General features: G+C 50.8%; 1 long non-coding RNA gene across 1 annotated transcript; it reads right to left on the bottom strand.

Moving 5' to 3' along the window:
- Positions 1 to 6,666: 6,666 nt before the first annotated feature.
- LOC142821026 (uncharacterized) lies at positions 6,667 to 18,391 on the bottom strand. Its single transcript, XR_012898080.1, has 3 exons — positions 17,493 to 18,391; positions 8,843 to 8,915; positions 6,667 to 6,852 (listed from the first exon to the last, which is right to left on the bottom strand). It is a non-coding gene; the product is annotated as an uncharacterized LOC142821026 (long non-coding RNA).
- Positions 18,392 to 21,046: the final 2,655 nt, after the last annotated feature.

The raw sequence follows: 21,046 nt of genomic DNA, 5'->3' as shown, positions 1-21,046 counted from the left end.
TGAGGGTAGAATATGTCCAAAGAGATGGGGGACACATTCAGGGGAGGGGGGACGGAGACGGCACAGGACCACAGAGGGGACAGGAGCACCTGGTGAGCGCCTGAGGCCCCAGGGTACGTTATAGCCTCAGGAAACCCTCAAGCTGCTGTTGAAAGCTGGGGGAGGCGGAGGCTGCTTAGGGAGCCATTGGCAGGGCACATTATGGGAGCTGAGATCTCTGGGAATCTCAGGCCACCTGTGCAGGCCCGGCCAAAGCGTTTGCGGGTCCCAAGGCAGCGTGGCTGAGCCCCACGGCCATGCGGCTCCCAGTCAGGGTAGCGAGTGAGCGGCCGGGTGGGCGGGGCCGGGAGCCGGGCCCTGAACGCGCGGGGCCCAAGGCAACTGCCTTGCTCACCTTGCCCAAAGGCCAGGCTTGCACCTGAGCAGGACCCAGGGAAAAGCTAGAAGCCAGGAAGGCCATGTTTAGACTCACAGAGAGGGAACCTGAGTCCCATGGTGGGAGCCCCTGAGACAGGTGTGGGGAGAAGTGACAGATGCATATACAGGGTGAGCTGGCAAAAAGGGGAGCAGAGATGAGGAAGGATGGCCCAGCGGCTAGGGAACTAACATAGGGCTCAAAAGAACTGGAGTTAAACTGTTTCTCTGTCACAAACTCCCTATATGACCTTGGGCTTGTCCCTTAGGGTATGTCTACGCTACGCAACTTTTAGCAAAAATGCTCTGTTGACAGCCCAGTCATCAATAGCCAGTGGTGTGTGTGAACACTGTTTGTCAGCACTTTTGCCGACAAAACACTTCTACCCCTCACGAGCGACTTTCACTTTGTCAGCAGGAAAGTGCACCTTTGTGGCTCATTTGCCAGTGTAGACACAGCCTTAGTTTCTCTGGCTATGTCTAGACTACACCCCTCTGTCGACAGAGGGATGTAAATTAGGCACTTCAAAATTGCAAATGAAGCTGGGATTTATATATCCCGCACTTCATTTGCATAATCACATCATGGCGCTCTTTCGAAAAAGCGCTCTTTCGAAATTGAAACCGCAGTCTAGATGCGGTTCTTTCGAAAATAGAAGCCTTTTTCAAAAGATCCTGTAAACCTCATTTTTTGAGTACAGGATCTTTCGAAAAAGGCTTCTATTTTCGAAAGAACCGCATCTAGACTGCGGTTTCAATTTCGAAAGAGCGCTTTTTTGAAAGAGCGCCATATTGCGATTATGCAAATGAAGCACGGGATATTTAAATCCCCGCTTCATTTGCAATTTCAAAGTGCCTAATTTACATCCCTCTGCCAACAGAGAGGTGCAATCTAGACACAGCCTCTGTGCTCCAGTTCCCCGTTTGTCAGATGGAGGTGATACATAGGAGGTGGATAAATGCTTTACAGATTGTGGATACGGTGGTGATGGGGACTGGAAATATGCTGCAGAGAATGGACAGAAAAATCCATGTGGCAGATTAAAGCCAAGGCCCATCACAGACCTAAAAACCTCCTCTCCCCATAAACATGGTTGCAGTGACACAAAGTGGACACGGAAGCAATTGCATTTGGGTGACCTTGCTAAAATCTGTGCTTTTTGTCTGTAACATTTAAACCCTAAGATGTCCAAATTCATTGATTTGTATCATGGCAATGGCTTGCCATCTCAGCCAAGGGTCCAGGGCCCTGGGTGCTGTAGAAACACAGAACTAAACGATGGTCCAGGCCCCAAATAGCTGATGTCATCCTTTCCCTTGACTGCCCCATATCCTCTCCTAATCCCTCACCCCCTGACACATCACACTCCCCTAAAAGCCCCACCATCCAGTCACCCCCATGCACTCTGGCCATCATTGCTGATAAATTGTAGAGCGTCTAGGGATGTGTCATGAGATAGACAGCAGGTTTAAAACAAACAAAAGGAAGTTTTTCTTCATGCAGAGCACAGTCAACCTGCGGAACTCCTTGCCAGAGGATGTTGTGAAGACCAGGACTTTAACAGGTTTCAGAAAAGAACTAGATAAATTCACAGAGGTTAGGTCCATCAATAGCTATTAGCCAGGATAGGTAGGGATAGTGCCCCTAGCCTCTGGTTGTCAGAGGCTGGAAATGGAAGACGGGAGAGGGATCACTTCATGATTCCATGTTCTGTTCATTCCCTCTGGGGCATCTGGCATTGGCCACTGTCGGCAGACAGGACACTGGGCTGGATGGACCTTTGGTCCCCACTATGGCCGTTATTATGAATAAAAGATCAGAAAACAAGCAATATTCAGAAAAGGGCAACAAAAATGATGAGGGGGTTGGACCGGCTGCCATATGAAGAGAGATTAAAAAGACGGGGACTTTTCAGCTTAGAAAAGAGGAGACCAAGGGGGGATATGACAGAGAGCTACAAAATCATGCCTGGTGTGGAGAAAGCAAATAAGGAAATGTTCCCACAGCACAAGAACTAGGGGGTTACCCAACCTTCATTCTGCCCCTCCCAAAAGACCTCGCCCTCACTCCACCTCTTCTCACCTCCACTCTGCTGCCTCCCCACAGCCACCGCCCCGCCGCCACTCTCTGATCTTTGCCCTCTCTGGATATGTCTAGACTACAGCGTTTTGTCGACAGAAGTTTTGTCGACAGATAGGGTGTGTCTAGACTACTGAGTTTTGTCGACAAAAGTGGACTTTTGTCGACAAAACTATACCTGCGTCTACACTACCGCTGAGTTCTGTCGACATAACGTTGACAGAACTCAGCAGTTTTGTCGACACTGGTAAACCTCATTTTACGAGGCATAACGCCTTCTGTCGACAGAGTTCTGTCGACAGAAGGTGTTATTGCCTGTAGGGTTGCGTCTAGACTACAGGGTTTTGTCGACAAAGCAGCCTGCTTTGTCGACAGAACTGAATGTGTCTAGACACTCTATGTCGACAGAAGTTTTGTCGACAGTATCTGTCGACAAAACTTCCGTCGACAAAACCCTGTAGTCTAGACGTACCCATACTGTCGATAAAGCTTCTGTCGACAAAGAGCGTCTGGACTGCATCCAGTTCTGTCGACAAAGCAAGCTGCTTTGTCGACATAACAGTGTGGATGCAACGGACAGTGTAGATGCAATAATGCCTTCTATCGACAGAACTCTGTCAACAAAAGGCGTTATTCCTCGTAGAATGAGGTTTACATACGTCAACAAAACTGCTGAGTTTTGTTGACGTTATGTTGACATAACGCACAGGCAGTGTGGATGCAGGTATAGTTTTGTCGACAAAAGTCCACTTTTGTCGACAAAACCCTGTAGTCTAGACACACCCTCCCAGTCTCTTCCCCAAGCTTAGTAGCACCCAGATTAGCTGATGGGTGGTGGGTGTTGGTGGGAGCGTCCAAGGAAGGGATGCCTATGCTGGAATCCTTGCCACTGGAGGTTTTTAAGAGTAGGCGAGACAAACACCTGTCAGTGAGAGCTTACGCTTACTTAGGTGGGCCTCTGGAGGTCCCTTGCAGCCTGTGATTCTAGGATCTGCATTGCATTAGATTGATCACATTTCATTTTCTGCTCATTTCTGAACAAAGCGTTCGGGAGAAAAAATACGATTTGAGATTTCTTAATGTGACCTCATTGTAAATGAGTGGCTCTCCTTGGGAGCTCTCCGAAAGCATGTTCAGTATTCACGGGGCACAGCTGGAACTTTGGGGCTTATCCTTCAGACACAGCGAAGAGGGTGAGTCCTGTTTTAAATGCAAACCTCTGCCCGAAGAACGAGGCTGCGGCTGCCTCTGTGCACAGATTCATTTTCTCTGCTCAAACTCAACGCTTGTTATTCATTTGCTTGCCTTGAAGAGGAGACGATAGTGGCATGCGTAAACAGATTGACCCATCAGCCCTTTCTCGGTGGATTCTGCCTCCCTCTGCTGCTGGAACACAGGGTCTCTGGGTTTCCCAGGATTTGAGGTGGCAGAGGCAAAAGCCTCTGAGGGTGGGTCTACATTGCAAAGAATGACCATGCTGGTTGGCTCGGGCTGACAGGCTCAGCCACTGTTTAATTGCAGTGTGGAGGTTTGGGCTCTGTCTACATTGCTGTGTGGGTCTCAGAACCTGGGTTGCAACACAAGCCCAGAAACTTACACGACAATTGAATAGCACAAGCCCACTCCAGGGGTCTAGCTGCAGGGCAGACACACACATGGTGACACTGAAAGCCTGGGCTACAGCAAGACCCTAACCCCCGGTCTGTCACGTCCCCAGCTAGTGCTCTAACCACTGCACCATGCTCTCCCTCTCAGAGCTCAACCTGATAGGAACGTCCTAACCTCGCGCAGCCCGCCCCTTGCCTTTAGTTTCCAGCAGCGCGGCTGACAGCCAGTGTGGGCGCTGGGACAAAGGGTGTGTGGGGGTGGGGAGGTGGCTTTGCACCCTGGAAGGGCATGGGCTCAGGAGAAAGGGGGAGGGCCTCGGGCAGTCAGCCCTTAGCACCCCCAGAGTGGTGGGCTCCCCCTCAGCCTGCAGAGCTGCGTGGAGCAGTGCCCTGGCAGCAATTCAAAGGGGCCCAGAGCTCCAGCTGCCGCCGAGATCCGGGCCCCTTTGAATTTCTGGGCCCTTGGGGCAGTTGCCCCCTATGTCTCCCCCTCCCCCCCGGCAGGCCTGATTTCCAGTCAGATCTACTGACCGGACACCCAAAGTCCTACTGCAGCTCCTAGCCCTGGCTGTGCAAGCAAGTCCCTAGTGGGGAGGGAAAAGCAGCAAGTGGTGGCGGGCAGGGAAAGGGAGTGGACAGGGCAGGGCCTGGGGGGAAGAGGCGGGGAGGGGGGGGGCATTCTGGCATTGCTTCTGGAGTGGCCAGGATTCAAGTATTAGGAAGTTAGCAGAGCTGGGTGCATAGGGAGGTCTGTCAGCAGCTGGTCAGGACAAGCACTCAGAGCGAGTGGCTGTGCTGCACTCATAGACTCATAGACTTTAAGGTCAGAAGGGACCATTATGATCATCTAGTCTGACCCCCTGCACAGTGCAGGCCACAGAATCTCACCCACCCTTCCTAGAATAATCCTCTCACCTAGATCTTAGATATTGAAGCCTTCAAATAGTTTGAAGGCCCCAAGATGCAGAGAATTCTCCAGCTGAGATCTGTGCCCAATGCTACAGAGGAAGGCGAAAAACCTCCAGGGCCTCTGCCAATCTACCCTGGAGGAAAATTCCTTCCTGACCCCAAATATGGCGATCAGCTAAACCCTGAGCATGTGGGCAAGACTCACCAGCCAGACACCCAGAAAGCCATGTGCCATGAGGTGGGGGGAGGGCAGGTGGGTCCCTGTTTCTTCCATGGGGCGTGCGGGAGACCAGGCAGGGGCCCCCCGATGATCCAGCAGAGGTAGCAGCAATGGCAAAAGGTCCAGAGCCGCAGCGGAAAAGGTGCTAGTGGGGGACAGGGGGAGGGAGCTGCAGGCCAGTCCGAGTGAGGAGCAAAGTTGAAGCGGCAGATGCCCACTGCTCGGGACAAATGCAGGCAGCTCAGATGGGAGAAGAGGGCCCGGGCCTGCTCGTGGAGGAGGGATGGAACGGGGTGTCTGGCCAGGGGCTGGTGGACAAGCAGATGAAGGTGGATTGGCCCCATCTCTCTGCCCAAGCCATTATGGACACTAGTGGTTATTCTGGGATTGGCGATGTAGGAAGGTTTTTTTCTTGGTGTTTTGCTTTGATGTCTTGATGCAACAGGATTGAGCCCAGGGGTCGGGTACAAGCCTGCCATAGCCAGGCGCAGCAGCCCAAGGGGTAAAGTGTCAATGGGGAAACTAAGTCAGAGCTAAGTGTGAGAGTCCAACAACTAAAAGCTGCTGAAGCCCAAAAAGCTGCTGAGTGCGACAAAACACTGGCCCAGCTGAGGGTAGCTGCTAGGGATGTGAATGGGTAATGCCCACCGGTCACTGGTTAACCAGTGCCCAGGTGCAGCCCCCCGCTCCAGTTCCAGGACCATCACCTGTGAGGGTTAGAGGACCACTGGTCATGGAAAGGGAAAACACCCAGACTGGGCCACTATGGGCGAAGGAGGGATCAGCCCTTTGGGCATATGGGGGGGATTAGGGAGAGGATTGGCTACTGCTGGAGGGAAGGACCAATGCCTGGCAAGGGCTCTGGGCACTTGTGGGGAAAAGATGGAGGGCCCAGGTGGGCAGCAGGCTCAGCCAACGGCGAACAGGGAGATCTCAGCTTGCGTGTGCCTCTGAATCAAAGGTGACAATACCAGACTGCAGAGGCAATTCGGTCAAGCCCCCATGGGTCAGGATAGGGCAGGGTGGGCAATAAATGGCCAGCAGGCTGGATGCGGTTTGCCAGGGTTAGCCCCCGTTGAGTTGCCAGATGCTTCATTCACCTGCATGTCCACAGGCATGGCCTCTCGCAGCTCCTATTGGCCATTCCCAGCCAATGGGAGCTACAGGAAGTGCTGTGGGGTGGGCCAAATCCCATTGGCTGGGGATGGCAAACTGCAGCCGGTGTGAGCTGCGAGTGGCCATACCTGTGGATGCACAGGTGAAAGGAGCAATTGGCGGCCTTCTATGGGCTAATCTTGGCAAACTGCATTTGGTCTGTGGGCTGCTTATCGCCCACCCCTGGGATAGGGTGACCTCATGCCAGGCCTGGGATGGGAAGGAAGAGAGAGCTGGAGCCTCCTGAAACACCCGGTCTCTGGGAAGTGCTACATGTGAGCTAACATAGCAGAAGGTGCACAGCAGAGGGCAGCAAATGCTAATTTCTGCACCGGGATGGAAAAGAGTAGCAGCAGCGTTGCTCTGTAGGGATGGTGGAAGATTTTCTGATGGAAGGATTTCCCACTGGAAAATGCTCTTTCACTGAAACCAACATTTCTGCCGACATGTGTTGAGTCTGTCACATGCTGTTGGGGATAAAAGGGGAAAAGAGAATATTGACAAAATCAAAATATTCTTTATGGGCACAGAGCATCTGACTGTCCCTGGTGAAATGGCTTCTAATTGAGAAATATATGTTGTTTTCTAAATTATAGTTCTACATAAAATAGAGAGAAATCAAAATGAGAAGAAAATGTTTCAATTTCATCGAAATGGACCCACTGACCCGAAATGAAACTTTTAAAAAAATAATTACTTTTCTCAGGGAACGTTTACGCTCTTCATGATCATTCTGATTCACAGTGAAAACAAATGGGAAATGCTGGAATTTCCTGTAGAATGAAAATTCCATGTTTCAGCCATTTCTGTTACTTTGAGAAACAAACAAACGAAAAAAATCACCGACTGGCCCAGCTAGCCAAGCCCCGCTCAGAGCCAAGCAAGGCGGAACGCTCAACAGCAGGGTGTTAATAGCATTTCAAAAGCCCTCTCAGAAGCAGCGCACTTGGGGGAAGCTCTCCGGTGTCAGCACTGGCTAGAGGCAGCCAGAAACAGGGGCAAGAGGCCTTGGGACATCAAGAGACATGACTGGAGAGAAAAGAAGAAGAGCTCCGTCTAGCCCCGCTGAGCCAGGCCTGAATGACACCGACCCGGTATGCTCAGGGTGGGGGCGGGGAAAGGTGCCCAGTTCAGTCCTTTCAACCACTTCAGGAGCAAACAAACACCACTCAGATGGTGACCGAGGTCAGCTCATGCCTGGAGCCATCTCACTGGCTCCCCCCACTCTCCTCCCCATCACTCATGGAATCAAGGCAGTTTTAGCAGGTGCTCAGACATTGCTGTGGTGAGGGCCTGTACATACAAGGACAAGTCAGCATCCCTTCATGCACTTCATAGGAAGGTTTCCAGATCTAGTGCCAGCCCAGCAACCTGCCACATCGTCCTGGCGTTTCCCATCTTCCAGCCACTTTTGCCCTTACACTTCTGATTGTTGTGCCAGACGGGTCTCATTACCACAACGATTCACATAGTAACAGGAGGAGGACACGGCTGTTGTTAAACTAAATGGCTGTGTCTACATTGGCACCCCTTTCCGGAAAAGGGATGCTAATGAGACACTTCGGAATTACAAATCCGCGGGGGATTTAAATATCCCCCACGGCATTTGCATTTACATGGCTGCCGCTTTTTTCCGGCTCAGGGTTAAGCCGGAGAAAAGCGCCAGTCTGGACACGATTTTCTGGAAAATAAACCCTTTTCCGGAAGATCCCTTATTCCTACTTGAAAGTAGGAATAAGGGATCTTCCGGAAAAGGGTTTATTTTCCGGAAAATCGCGTCCAGACTGGCGCTTTTCTCCGGCTTAACCCCGAGCCGGAAATGCAAATGCCGCGGGGGATATTTAAATCCCCCGTGGATTTGCGATTCCGAAGTGTCACATTAGCATCCCTTTTCCGGAAAGGGGTGCCAATGTAGACACAGCCACCCTGTTCTTTGTTGAGAGAACTATTTACAGAGATGTTGAAATTGCGCCTCGCATTCCAGCCACATTCACACAGACTGACTTCCTTGTGCCTTCGCTAAATGCTTCTCTTGGACAACCCGTGTTCCTCCTTCCACGTTCCTACGTGGCATTCGACCACCTCACAATCTGTTCGTCATTCACGCTTACAACATCCATGTGAGGCATGGTAACTGCCTGTCCTGTAGAGATGGAGAACTGAGAGAGAGAGAGAGAGAGAGAGAGAGAGAGCAGAAACTTCACTCCTCACTATCTCAGTCCTAAGCTACTGCCCGAATTACTCACTCTTGCCTCACCCACCTCTGCCACCCCTTCATATTTAACTCAGTGATCAATGCATTGTTTTCTCTCCTCATGTAGTACAATATAGAACTGCACTAAATTCAAATTAGAAGTCAAAACATCAGAAGGTGTTTCCCAGTATTCTGGGTGGGAAGCACTCAGCCATACAGATCATTCCAAAATAATTTTCCCTCACATTTCTGGAATCTCTCACCTTTAGAAGAGACCAAGCCATGAGAAACATCCTCTAAGAAGAGTCATTTTTTCTTTAAAAAAGATGGCAGCTCCTGAAAGAGATGCATAACTCAAAAGGACTATTCACCTGCAACTGTAACTTTGCTCATACTCTGCTACTCTAGATAGTGACTCTGATATACTGGGCTCAGAGGAGAATGTCATTAAAAGGAAGAACAAGGTGTAAAAGAAATCTAACAGGGCTACAGTATGATCCAGTGGTTAGGTCAAGAGCTGAGCAATCAGGACTCCTGGCTCTTATTGCTTGACTTTGTCACTGACCCAATCTCTGGGGGTCAACAAATGACCTATGCTTCAATTTTAAAACCTGGGTGCCTAAAATCAGGTGCCTCTATCCATATTTAGGGGTCTAAACTTTGCAAAGGCCTGTCAGCTGCCTGTACTTAGTTCTCCGCCCTGTAAGATGAGGATAATTATATTCCTCTCTCATGGGGATTCACTTGAGTGTTTTAGGAGCACAAGTTTCACTGTTCTTCTCAGCTCCTAAGTCACAATGGCCCCCTCCTGCTTCTGACTCACCTTAACACATCTGACCACTCCACCCACAGTGCTGTGAGATCTTTGTCTGGGAGGCATTATAGAGGTGCCAGATATTTAGCATTTACTACTGAAGGTGAAAAAATTACTTGAGGGAAAAGAACAGAACTCCAACAACTGAAAATAACCTTAACTCTGCCCTTGCAGGCACAGCTGCTGTGCCTCACCAGATGAAAGCGCATTGCTAACGCAGCCAGCAATCCTCTGCTAACATAAAAACTCTTCCTTTGTTAGCTGGCGCATTTCTGAAACAAATCTGTTGCCCCCTATTGACTAAAGTAGGGAAGCACCTCAGCATGCACGCCGGGAAAGGACCAACCCTGCTGCCCCCGAAGAAGATGAATTAGCTTATTTGATGTGATTATACAGCCAGTGACCAGGGATGTCTCTGGGCTCCTGTGAGGAGTGGATGCAGAGCACTGAGTGGGACATGCAGGATAAGATACGGCCGGTCCCTTTGGCAGGAAGAGGATGGAAATGGATTGCCAAGAGAATTATCCTCAGCGTGGCTAATGACCCTTCTAGCATTCCTGATGTGCCCAGCTGGAGCCATGGTTTAACAGGGGTGCTACTGAATGGAGCAGGGAAGCTGTACATGTTGAAGTGCCCAGTGATATAACCCAAATACATGTTTGGACATGATCTGGTTTAAAAAGGGGTGGGGGAGAGTCAACGGAGAGGCACCGATATTTGACTCAGCGCGGCTGCCGGCGTGTCATCCTCCCAGATGGAAGAGTTGGAAGAGCCGTGCTGGGTCGTCCGGTTGCTTGATCTTCCGCAGGGCCAATGCAGGGCCTTCCTTGCAGAGGGGCCCTCCATTCCTTTGGGGCGAAGCTGAGCGAGGCATCAGTCAGGCCTCTCCTTTTGCAATTCCAAGGGGCATGGCTCAGGCAGCCAGGAGTTGCAATCGCCCCTCTCCTTTGGGCAGCTGATGTAGCCACTGCGAGCTCAGGGGCACCCATCCCTCTGTACTCCGCTCTGTTTCCCAGAGGAGCTGCTTCTACCCGTCGCCCTTTTCCTCTAGTCCTGACTGGTGACCTGCCTCAGCTGGAGCTGGGGTGACAAGTTGTCTCACACCGCGGGCTTGGGGGACACCAGGGCCGGAGCATGGAAGGGGCTGTAGGGCTGCAGCCCGGCTCCCCAGGCTAAGCTGGGTCCCTTATCTCAGGACCTTGGGCTGTAGCCACTAGAGCCCCTGTGCTGGGGCTTTGCTGAGCCCAGCGATTCAACAGACCCCAGGGCTCCTGGCTGCCATAGCAACGGTGGCAACAGTGGCACCTGGAGCCCCATGCCCTTTACATTGCTGCCGGAGTGCCACACAGTGCCTTGTAAGCCCCTGGCCCCGCCCCTTCTGCCCAACACCCCGCCCCTTCTGGGAGCGTGGTGCCCCACCTGGAGCTATGTGTATTGTCATGATTGTGTTCACCTGCAAGCTCCACCCCAGCTGCTCCCATTGGCTGGGAATCATGGCCCATGCAAGCACAGGGTATGTGGAGCCACGTGTTTTCCCCGGGAGCTGCACCAGATAAGCCCTTCAGTCCCCTGCTCCCTCCCGCACTGTCCTTCCCTCCCAGTCCCCGGATTTTAAGATGGATAAGGGATCTTTCAGAAAAGGCTTTATTTTCCGAAAGATCCGCGTCTAGACTGGTGCTTTTTTCCGGCAAAGCTCAGTGCTGAAAAAAGCAGCAGCCATTTGTATGCTAATGAAGCAGGGGAGATTTAAATCCCCGCTTCATTAGCAATTGCGATACCTCTAATTTGCATCCTTTTTATGAAAAAGGGATGTGATCTAGACGTAGGCCTGCTGTCTCTGAAGCCAATGATAAAAATCCCATCAACTTCCCTCTGATTTTAACCAGCTTAACCCGCCCCAAATAAATTCTCTTCTTCCTCAGGCCGTTCTGAGACCCTTAGATATCAATAAGCTGCCATTCTCTTTCCCAACCAGAGTCATCTCTCAGGCACTGCTAGACACAGCTGCTTCTTTGGAGCTAAGTCATTTCCTCTGGGTTGCTGATCACTCGCTAAACTCTCTCCACCTGTTGATGACCAGAACGGAACTTCCTGTTCCAGCTGTGTCTTCTGGGCTGGCAGCCACTCTGCTAGATCCCCTCTGGTCTGCCTGCAATGTGGAGGTGACCCATCCTTAGCATCATTCTCTGTCAAGACTTGTGTTTGGCAACTGCCTTAGCTCCCGCATGACATCTCAGCACCAGAAAGGGAGATGGCAGAAATAGGAATCGGTCTGTAAAGGCACAGTGTCGCACCAACTCCAGAACAGTGTCTGGAGCAGCACTATAGTGAGCAATGAAAGGCCGTACCACCAGGACAGGCTGACCCCATAGGATTCAGGGTGGATTGCCCATGGTATGAGACACTCCCTCTGGTTTCAGTTGTGTGTTTGCCCAGCTAACAGCGCATCCTGCCCTGTGTGGGTTAATTCCTCTTCTTCTTGGCTGGGTTCTTCATTACAGGAAGAAATACCAATCAAGAGTATTAGATGGGTGCTCATGGGGATAGACAGATAAAAAGAAACAATCTCAGCAGATGCCTGAACCATAAACTAGTGCCAAGGAACATCTCTGGGATTTAGTGGCCCTGAGCTATCACTAGAATTGAGGCTAATTTTCTTTGCTGTTTAATTACTGACTGAAGGGATGTGAATCACTGATTCCCAGGAAGGTGGTAGAGTGGAAGGAGAGGAAAGAAGCAGACGAAGTATTTAGGAAAGTGAGACAAGATCATTTTCCATGTCAAAACAAAGCAAAAAAAAAGTCTGAGAACATGAAATAAATTGATCTACTCTCCTTCCCCTCCTCTGGTCCCTCCACTCTGCCCTCCTTCCCCTCCCCTGGTCTTTTCACCCTGACCCTGCCATCTTTTCCATCTCCCCACTCCATGAAAACACTACCCACTCTGGTGTGGGAGAAGAACAGTGAGGTCATCTGAACTCTAAGTTCTTGTCCCTGCTTCAGCAGTAGCCTAACTCAGCTTGAGACTTGCACAAGAAACTTTGACACTTAAGATTTTGCTTAAGCATGAGACAGATACCAGCCCTGCTGCTTAACGCATTCCTGGAATACCCACCACAGCACACTGATGGGCATGGCTGGTGTCTCCCCAAATTTGCACTCTTCCCTCTAGTCCAGACCCGTGTCACCCTTTGACCACAGCATCCTCTTCAGGACACTGCCCTCCGGCAGTGCCCACTCCAGTCTCTCTGCACCCCTTTCCGGGGATGGGTGGGTGTTGTTTACTCAACTGCACTCTCCAGGGTACTCTCCTCTCAAGGGGCACCTAGTTCCCCTGTCCCCACCTTGCCTCAGTGACCCACTGCCACTCTCCATCTAGCCACTCATCACAGACAAAGGGGTGTAGACCTGCTGCCTTTGCCTAACCTGGCTGCTTCAGGCCCTGCCTGCCTTCCCCAACACTGCTCTACCACCAGGAAGCCTCATGTTCCCTAACAGTCCAACCCTCCTACTCACTCTCCAGAGCAGTGGGTCAGTTCTCCCTTTTCCTCCAGGTGTCCTTTATATCTCTCAGCTGGGCCCTCATCAGCAAGAACTGCCTCAGCTGGGGCTGAGGTTGTCCCCTTAAAAGCCCTATCACAGGCTAAAAAAAATCTGATGCGGTTCAGCAAGGACAAGTGCAGGACTCTGCACTTGAGACAGAAGAATCCCGAGCATTGTTACAAGCTGGGGACTGACTGGCTAAGTAGCAGTTGGGCAGAAATAGACCTGGGGGTTACAGTGGATGAGACACTGGATATGAGTCAGCAGTGTGCCCTTGTAGCCAAGAAGGCTAATGGCACATTGGGCTGCATTAGGAGGAGCATTGCAGCAGATCTAGAGACGTGATGATTCCCCTTTATTTGGCTCTGGTGAGGCCACATCTGGAGTATTGTGTCCAGTTCTGCCCCTGCCCCCACTACAGAACACAGAGTCCAGCGGAGGGCAACGAAAATGATGAGGGGGCTGGAGCTCATGATTTACAAGGAGCGGCTGAGGGATTAGGGATTATTCAGGTTTTCAGAAGTGAAGAGTGAGGGGGGATTTGAGAGCAGCCTTCAGCTTCCTGAAGGGAGGATCCACAGAGGATGGAGAGAGGCTGTTCTCAGTAGTGACAGATGAGAGAACGAGGAGCAGTGGTCTCAAATTGCAGTGGGGGAGGTCTAGGCTGGCTATTAGGAAAAGTTATTTCCCTAGGCGGGTGGGGAAGCGCTGGGATGGGTTCCCTAGGGAAGGGGTAGAATCTCCATCCCTGGAGGTTTTCAAATCCCGGCTTGACAAAGCCCTGGCTGGGATGATGGAGTTGGGGTTGGTCCTGCTTTTAGCAGGGCGATGGGACTCGATGGCCTCCTGAGGTCTCTCCCAGCCCTCATCTCCTATGACTGTAGGATTTAGGCTGCCAGGCATATCTCAGACCTGCCTACGTGCAATTCACATGAGCTAATCCCGGAGTGCAGCATTTCTCAGACGTGGCCACCGTGGCTGCATGCGGCCACCAGGAGCTTTTCTGAGCCTCCTGCTTTTCTGAGGAGCCTCCTGAACTGTGACTGAGGGGGGCAAAAAAGCAGTCGCCCCTCTGCCTCCCTGGTGCTCTTGCATGTGCAGCCTTCGTGTTGGTTGCTGGGGGATCCAGCAAGGGTTGGGCAGCCAGTGAGTTCCCTCCCCACTTCCCAGGGACTCAGGATTTGGGCTTCGGGGTGACAGATGCTGGCTGTGGAGCTCTAGGCTTCTGCCTCCTCCCATCCCCCATCCAGGGCTCCCTTTGTCCCCAGACTTCCCTGGCCTGAGTAAATTTGCTGTAAGAAGTGATGCTTGAATGTTGGTTATCATCACTTTTCACAGCTGACTTACTAATGAGCACTACACAAATGACAAGGCTGTGGCCGTGTGAATGTGCATAGTCATTTGTTTTGCCTAAAGCTAATTCAGTATTTTAGGAAAAGTTGTGAAAGCGGCCGTGGGCAAGACTTGGTGGCTGCACTGAGGCCAAATAACTTGTCCTGGAAGCCCCTGCATCACAGCACCCCGACGGAACTTGCAGACCTGCTGGGAGAGAGTAACAGCCAATGCTGCTTGTGTGTCCTCTATTTCTCCTCTTTTATGACAAACTCTTTGTTGGGAATCAGGCTTGCTAGAATCTAATTCCCCCTTTGCGGTAAGGAGATACCCACAAGCTGATACTGATTTTCTTCCCATGTCCTTAGTCCCCGGGGAGTGTCGATCAGCTAATGGGATATTGGCAACCCGTGTTGTGCCACTCTTTACTATCTGTGGTGCGAATGTTCTTCTGTCACATGATATCTCTTTTGCACACTGATTGGATGATGGAAGTTTGTAAATGGAAGAATGATAAATGCTCTTAAACAGCAGGTAACACCCAGCCTTGTTCCAGCAAGAATTTGCAGATGACTAATTATTTGTGTTAAAATGGTAAAACTTTCAGCCCTTAGATTAATAAATTTAAGGCCAGAAGGATCCATTACATGCTCTAGTCTGACCCTTTGTATAACACAGGCCTGAGCATTTCTCCCAGTTATCCTGCACTGTGACCAGCAACTTGGGTTTGACTAAAGCACATATTCCAGAGTGGGCTCCAGTCTTGATCTGGATACTCCAAGAGATGAAGAATTCACCAATGTGGTTCATTCCAGTGGTTAAGGACTTCAAATGTGGCAAAGTCCCTTTGTTTTTTTGTAGGGCACATTGTTTGAGGGAGTGGGTATTCTGTTGTTTTCTGGCCAAGCAGTTCCCCCTTAGGTGCATGGGTTTCCTTTTTCTCCTAAAACATAAAGCCAAAGGAAATTCATAGACTCGTAAAATCCTACGGTTGGAAGAGACTTCAGGAATCATCGAGTCCAGCCCCCTACCCAAAGCAGGACCAAACCCAGCTCAATCATCCCAGCCAGGCCTTTGTCAAGCTGGGACTTTAAAACCTCTAGCGACACATTCCACCACCTCGCTAGGAAACCCATTCCAGTGCTTCCCCACCCTCCCAGGGAAATAGTTTTTCCTGATATCCAACCTAGACCTCCCACATGGCAACTTGAGATTTTTGCTCCTCGTTCTGCCATCTGTCACCCCTGAGAATAGCCTCTCTCCATCTGCTGTGGAACAACCTTTCAGGTAGTTGAAGGCTGCTATCAAATCTCTCTCCACCCCGCTCCCCTGCCACTCTTCTCTTCTATAGACTAAATTCCTCTGAAACAACCACAATGAGAATATTAACATGACATGGGAAACCTCAGTTCTGGCATTTCCTGGGTAGTTGAGTGCTTGACTTTACAACCTAAACAACTTGTTTTAAATGGAACTGTTCCTATGCATAATAGAGATCAACCTTCATGCTCCAGGGCACACCGACTGTGGGGAGTCAGGAGGGAACCTCCCCAGTGGATGGGTTGTGACATAACTGTCCACTTGCACTTCCTCTGAAGCCCATTGCTGGTGACTGAATACTGGACGAGATGGACTGATGGAAATTCCTATTTTCATGGTATAATCCCACCTCATGTTGGGGGGAGGGGGCAGATCGGACAGGGGGCTGCCAGTCATGGGAGTTAGATCCTGTTGCTAACTTGCTGAGTCACAGATTGGGAAAGACACTTTCTCCTTCTGCTCTTTGATTTCCCCAACTATCAACATAACTTTATAGAGGGCTGCTCTTGGCACAGCTGTGCTCACCCAGTGCTACGGGGGAGTTAGCAGGAGTCTGCACGTACCACCCACCCTTAGCTGTGAAGTCACTCGAGCATGCAGCGAAATCCTCCCCAGCGCTTTGTGAAAGCCCTTGTGTTTTTCGCAGGGCTGTGACACCCTGCCAGCACTGTCAGTGCATCAGCAAACAGCTGGGATTCCAGTGCTAATTAAACACTCTCTGCAATTGGGGCAATGAAGCTGGAGGTGCCAGCAGCTTTGCTGGAAGGAAAACAAAAGGCAAGCGGGAGCCAGCCGTGGGGACAGGGAATTGCAGCACTGAGCAAGGGGAAAGCATAGAGAAAGGGGAGAACAGTCCTCTCTATCAGCCCGAGCTGGAAACCGATCAGGGTGGGAGCTGGTTAGACAAGGGCTTCAGTTCCCCTGCAGCAAAATGCCTTTGGTGGGTGAGGCAGCAGAGAGAATGCTCCCGAGGGGTGGGGTACAGACCCCGAAAGCAGAACACATGGCTGCAGCTTGTATAGATGCCAAGCTGTTCAGGGCAAAGACAGTCCTGTAGCTCCCTGTGAGGTACTCGTGCTCCTAGGCCGAGCTGGAATGGCTTTGGGGGCCTGTATTGCACTGTAGAGTGCAGGGGCCCTACCTCAGGACCTCCTTGCACTTAGGGTTTCCAGATGATTGAAACAAAAATACAAAACATCCCCTCCCCCCCCCCAAAAAAAACACAGTGAAAAAATTCTGTTGAAGGGGGGGAAAATGGGGGGGGGGGAGACCAAAGTTGTTGAGCAAGAAAGAAAGAAAAAAGACTCCAAGGACTTAAGCCAAAAAAAAAAAATTAAAATAAAATAGAATTAAAACTGCATGTCCCCTTTAAGAGTGAGTGCAGGGATATGAACAGGGGAGAAGTTGAGCACTAAGACCCAGGGGCAGCATTGCTTCTCCTAGGTCTTTTGGCTGGCAGCCATTTTGTGCGGGCCAGGTAAGCATGGGGGCGGGGCTCAGGGAGGTAGCTGGGGGTGTTGGAGGTCGGGCGCTACGTGTCTGTAGGGTTGCCAGGTGCCTGGCATTTTCGCCTCCTGGCCAGGGACAATTTCAGAGAATACCGGCCACCTCTGAATTTTTTTACTGGACAGGAGCTGAAAATACCGGACTGTCCAGGTGGTTACCAGACACCTGGCAACCCTACTTGCACTAGGCGTTGTACAAACAGCACAAAAAAGATGGCTCCTGGCCCAAAGAGCTGGCGGGCCTGCAGCTCCCTTGCCGTAGGAGGAGACACTGGGGAGGCAGTCTGGGGGTTTCCGGTGTTCGCTTACTTAGTGAATTCTTGTCTGTTCCTGTTCTGTGCTGGTCGCTGTGGTATCTGCATGCACCTTGCTCTCTTGTCACGCGCACACAGCCTCTTACCTGGGACCTTGACCTGGGAGGCCAAGAGACTGCAGACAACACAGCGAGAGCACCACGGCCCACTCCCACAAAGCGGCTGCCTTGGTCTCGGTCTCTCCTGGGATGTCCTGATGAACGGTATCTGGACTCTCTGTAGCAGAACCTGCACATCCCAAACCTGCTCACAGAGGGCCTTGAAAGCTTAGCCTGGCTGTTAGCCACTCGGCCACAGGGCTTTGCACCAATTGGCAACTCCAGGAGTGCCACCGTAACCGTAATATTTGGCTTCCATACGGAAGATTTGCTCTGCCAGTTGAGGCTGTGAGCTGAGTCTCCGCTGGTCACAGCCTGCCCGTCGCTAGGAGGCAGCTGAGCTCGGAGAGCCACGGGAACGCCGAGCCCAGAACGCGCCTTCCTGGAAGAGAAGGCGATGGTCAAACATGGGGGATGAAGCCACTTCCCTCATCACACTGGAGCACATCCTGGCAGGCTGCTGGGGCCAGGCGCTGCCTCGTGCATTGTGCTCTCCCACGGCTGCATGCTGAGGTGCCAGGCCTCATGGGTCTGCCTGAGCTTCTTAAAGTCCCTGGTTCCTTGGCTTGTTCAGTCGGTGGATCTGGTTATCCTGGGATTTCACCCTCCTCCTGCACAAAGTGCTGCCATGTTTAAGAAACAGCTTTATCCTGGCTGTAGCCACTGTTGATTTCCAGGGGAAAGCACAGGGCCCTAGACGAACCCACACTCAGGGACACGTTACACCAAGACCGGCGTGCTAGGGTGACCTCGATGGGAGTTTATCACTTCTTCAGTGGAAGGGTGACTGCGTGGGAATTGTCCATCCCTACGCAGACTCCTCCAAGTCTTGTCCAGGCTGGAGAAGTGCACTGGAATGGGGCAGGGCGCCCACACTAGCCATCTTGCATAGATGCAGGGCCCCAGCTCCTGTTGCAGGAGCACTGCATTGTGGGTAGCTACCTCACAGGTCCCCTTGTGACTCATTATGTACCATGGGTCATGGGGAATATGGCCCAGGTCCTTGCATTGCACAAACCGTTTCCCATTGGTTTCACGCACCTGTAGGCTGGACCAAGTCCATGCCTGGATGAGAACCCTCCCCAACAAACCCACGGTGCTGCAGGAAGTGCTGTTGCTAATTCTGTCAGTGGGGCTCTTGCCATGGAGCCGAGCTGGCTCCAGATTGGTCTTGGAGAGCTGTGATGTGGCAGGCCCGGTCTTTGGTAAGAAAAAACTCAGCCACCTGTGGCCCTTAACTATCCCACGGCCCCTTTGGGAAGGGCTGGTGGGATCCATTCTCAGGGAACGCATGCAGATAGCAGAACTAGCCTCCCGGCTGCGAGGCGTGCAAGTTAACTGGATTCACACGCCGGCAGACCCCCCAGAATCACAGCGCCCGCGTTTGAGTGACATCCATCCACACGGCGTTCATTTTCCAGACAGTTTGAAGAGTGCCTCTCCGCTCGCAGCAGAGTGATTCAATGAGATGTTCCACATCTCACTCCTCGTTTGTGGCGCGCTCACTCATTTAAACTGTCACAACTTAGGATCACCTGTCAGCCCTGTCGCCTCAAGCTAATGAATAACAGATTGGTTCAGCATAGGATTTTTATATTATGCAAACATCCGGAAAATGGGGCGGGGGGTACCAGTTCTTTTAGCTGTGACTGACATTTTCACAACAAGCCGTGGGAGAAGCTGGTAGGAAAATGTTTTTTTTTTCCATAAAAAAAGTTTGACAACTTTTTTGTTTTTCATTTTTTTTGGAGGGGGTGATATCTTTTGCAGAAAAATCCCACTTTTCAGGAAAAAAAGCTTTTTTTTTAACTTCACCTTACCCTCCCCTCAAAATTGGGTCAAAAACAGCCTAAAACAATTCCACCTGAAAATGATAACAATTATAGGTTTTAGTAAAAAATGTTTAGTTTCCTGATGAAAAGTCAACCGTCTGCAAAGTAGAGAGACACTTTCCATAACTTTTTCATTCAATCAAAACCCATTCTTTCCCTTGGAAAAATGTGAATGGAAACTTTTCGCCAAGCCCTCAGGGTGAGCAGTGAAAGCTTGAACTCTGAACTTCCCTCTGTTCACGTTATTTACCATTCCAGGTTAACTGACAGCCCTGGAAAACAAAGCCACTTGCATATTCACCCACAGGAGCAGCATGGATGAGGACAGTGCACGTGTCTCCTTCCCTGTGTCTTACCTCTAAGATGCAAAGAGAATCCAGTCTCCATGCTCCATTCGCTGCTGGACCCTCTGTTGAGAGAACATGAGAGCCAGTTAGCATCAGCCACGACGGGCCTGTAGAAGGTCCTTACAACTCTGTGTTGTCTCTGCAGTGTTGCTGGTCCCAGCACACGCAGGAGACAAGGTGGGTGATGCAGTATTTAGCTGTGACACTCTAAATACCTTGCCCGGCACTGAAGAAGAGCTCTGTGGAGCTTGCAAGCTGGTCTCTCTTGCAAACAGAAGCTGATTCAATAAACTATATTGCCCCACCACCCTGTGTCTATTATAGGTCTGCAAGCATTTAGAACAGGGATCCGCAATCTCTGGCTCTTGAGCCAAATATGGCTCAGAATGGAACCGAGTAGAGCTCTTTTGTCGTTCCCAAAATGCAGGTAACTTTTGAAATTAAAATGAAAAATTAAGTAAAAAATGTAAAAAGGCGTTGTTACCCATGTAGCTCGGACTGAATGTGACCAGTTATGATGTAAACTTCAAAGAAAGGTGCAAAAAAGATGCAGCAGCAGACGTCCCATTAAATAAAGTCTGTGAGTGCAATGTTTCATTTGTTATTCTTAATCATGCCAATTATCCATGATATGAAGTTGTATATTTTCAGTCATGCAAATGGGCATTCTTATATGGCTCTTTGTTGACTGCTTGTTCTGAATTTTGATGTAGTGTGGCTCTTCAGTTTGAAAAGGTTTCCGACCCCGACTTAGAACATCTTGTAGCATCTAGGACCCACCTGCAAGAAACAGGGCCTCTCGGTGGGGCAGGAAGGGTACGTCTAAACTACATGCCTCCGTCGACGGAGGCATGTAGATTAGCCAGATCGGCAGAGGGAAATGAAGCCGCGATTAAAATAATCGCGGCTTCATTTAAATTTAAATGGCTGCCCCGCTCTGCCGATCAGCTGTTTGTCGGCAGATCGGGGCAGTCTGGACGCGCCGCGCCGACAAAGAAGCCTTTCTTGATCGGCACAGGTATGCCTCGTGAAACCAGGTTTACCTGTGCCGATCAAGAAAGGCTTCTTTGTCGGCGCGGCGCGTCCAGACTGCCCCGATCTGCCGACAAACAGCTGATCGGCAGAGCAGGGCAGCCATTTAAATTTAAATGAAGCCGCGATTATTTTAATCGCGGCTTCATTTCCCTCTGCCGATCTGGCTAATCTACATGCCTCCGTCAACGGAGGCATGTAGTTTAGACACACCCGAAGGGAGGACAAGGTAACAAAATGAACAGATTTGAGTAGAACAACAAAAGCCGCAGTGGTTCAGTCCCCCACCCAGCATTTGAGGGGGAGTATAGCAAGGAGGCCTGGTCTCCCG

This window comes from Pelodiscus sinensis, chromosome 29 (assembly GCF_049634645.1).
Source record: "Pelodiscus sinensis isolate JC-2024 chromosome 29, ASM4963464v1, whole genome shotgun sequence".
Lineage (NCBI taxonomy): Eukaryota > Metazoa > Chordata > Testudines > Trionychidae > Pelodiscus > Pelodiscus sinensis.
The sequence above is the reverse complement of the archived record's forward strand: the minus strand, read 5'-3'. Positions and strand labels throughout refer to the sequence as shown.